Source organism: Schistocerca americana, chromosome 5 (assembly GCF_021461395.2).
Source record: "Schistocerca americana isolate TAMUIC-IGC-003095 chromosome 5, iqSchAmer2.1, whole genome shotgun sequence".
Taxonomy (NCBI): domain Eukaryota; kingdom Metazoa; phylum Arthropoda; class Insecta; order Orthoptera; family Acrididae; genus Schistocerca; species Schistocerca americana.
In genome coordinates, this window is record NC_060123.1 from 304025765 (window position 1) to 304028426 (window position 2662).

Sequence of the window (2662 nt, forward strand, 5' to 3'; positions counted from 1 at the left end):
TAGCAAACAGAACACAGCATGTTGTTATCAATGGAGAGACGTCTACAGACGTTAAAGTAACCTCTGGCGTGCCACAGGGGAGTGTTATGGGACCATTGCTTTTCACAATATATATAAATGACCTAGTAGATAGTGTCGGAAGTTCCATGCGGTTTTTCGCGGATGATGCTGTAGTATACAGAGAAGTTGCAGCATTAGAAAATTGTGGCGAAATGCAGGAAGATCTGCAGCGGATAGGCACTTGGTGCAGGGAGTGGCAACTGACCCTTAACATAGACAAATGTAATGTGTTGCGAATACATAGAAAGAAGGATCCTTTATTGTATGATTATATGATAGCGGAACAAACACTGGTAGCAGTTACTTCTGTAAAATATCTGGGAGTATGCGTGCGGAACGATTTGAAGTGGAACGATCAAATAAAATTAATTGTTGGTAAGGCGGGTGCCAGGTTGAGATTCATTGGGAGAGTCCTTAGAAAATGTAGTCCATCAACAAAGGAGGTGGCTTACAAAACACTCGTTCGACCTATACTTGAGTATTGCTCATCAGTGTGTTATCCGCTCCAGATCGGGTTGACGGAGGAGATAGAGAAGATCCAAAGAAGAGCGGCGCGTTTCGTCACCGGGTTATTTGGTAACCGTGATAGCGTTACGGAGATGTTTAACAGACTCAAGTGGCAGACTCTGTAAGAGAGGCGCTCTGCATCGCGGTGTAGCTTGCTGTCCAGGTTTCGAGAGGGTGCGTTTCTGGATGAGGTATCGAATATATTGCTTCCCCCTACTTATACCTCCCGGGGAGATCACGAATGTAAAATTAGAGAGATTCGAGCGCGCACGGAGGCTTTCAGAGAGTCGTTCTTCCCGCGAATCATACGCGACTGGAACAGGAAAGGGAGGTAATGACAGTGGCACTTAAAGTGCCCTCCGCCACACACCTTTGGGTGGCTTGCGGAGTATAAATGTAGATGTAGATGTAGAACTCAACTTTTGTGTCCAGGGTTGGTGAGCCACGGACCTCGTAGCAATGGGAACAGCGCCACACTCTCCGACACCGCGTAGAGACCGCCAGCGGGCCCCGGCCAAACTACGCCCCGCCGAGAATTCCTCACTGCTCCACGCCAACCGACCGACTCCTCAGAGCCAGTACGCCGACAACATTTAAAATAACTTGTCCATCAAAATCACACAAACTACACACAGTTTCACGAACACTTGCACGAAGAACTAGACAATGCTAACGACAGTGACTGTACAATAACAGGTGCGAATCACGAGTTGACACACACACCCAACCCATAAGCGATAGCTGGCCCAATACACGTCGTCCGGGAAGACGAACGACCGACGACCAACCAAAGTCGTCCACACTCCAATCATGTCTGTTGGCAACCGTCGGGCGAGTCATGGCGGTCCGGACCTCACTGCTGCCACGCCCCAACTGAACTTGTGCCGCGTGCCAACTCAAACACTGCCATATGGGAGAGAGTGTTACAGAAATGATACAGGATTTGGGCGGGAAATCATTAAAAGAAAGGCGTTTTTCGTTGCGACGGAATCGTCTCACGAAATTCCAATCACCAAGTTTCTCCTCCGCATGCGAAATTATTGTGTTGACACCGACCTACATAGGGAGGAACGATCACCAGGATAAAATAAGGGAAATCAGAGCTCGTACGGAAAGATATACGTGTTCGTTCTTTCCCCGCGCTGTACGATATTTGAATAATAGAGAATTGTGAAGGTGGTTCGATGAATCCTCTAGCAGGCATTTAAATGTGATTTGCAGAGTATCCATGTAGATGTAGACGTGAATGTAGGTCCGAACTAACTGCTGGCACGTTCCAACAGACTGGTCAACACACGACGACCGGGAAGTAATAGCAGTCCAGCGAAGCAAAAACGGCAGGGCTGCTGTTGCCGCTCACGGGCAGGCAAAGCAGCAACTCAGTGACATAGGTAATTGAAACTAACATAACGAGGAGGCAGTAGGGCAAAAACAGGATGTTAAATAAGAGATGGCACGAACAGGAGCCACGAACGGCTCAGTCGCAGCATGCCTGTTACTATAAGAACATGGTCGGATCTTACGGGTGAGGGCACATTACTACGTACCATCACACCAGCAACCAACAACCACCGCGCAACCTAACAAACAGAGGTAGAATGCGAGACGTCATTATCACACGACTGGAAGAATCAACATCATGTATCCTTCAGGGCATACAACAACACAGCCGTCTATCAGACATCTAACTTGAAGGTAATAACAAATGCCCACTGCTAAGGAGTATGGTGATAACTCACTTCTCCCCAGAACCATGTACATCGTGCTCTTTGATTGTCAAAGATTCCTCGCCATAGATAGTCGATTTTTTTTTGAAGGAACTCAGATTTCGGATGTTGGGTAGTGCGCGAAGTAATGTGGTTGCTGCTGGTAGTTTCAAGGCCCTGCTGTGAGCTGAATATGACTTCGGAAAAATGGCTGGCGGACAAGTACTACCAGCGCAGTATGGGCTCAGTTGGTATCCAAGTAGAGATGGTGCTGAATGGTATACTCGTACGTTTAGTTACTCCTTCTGAGTCACGAATCTTCGTGAAGGGCTTGCAGAAAGTGATGCGGATTAAAGATTTGTTACTAGAATATGACGTTCTTATTACTG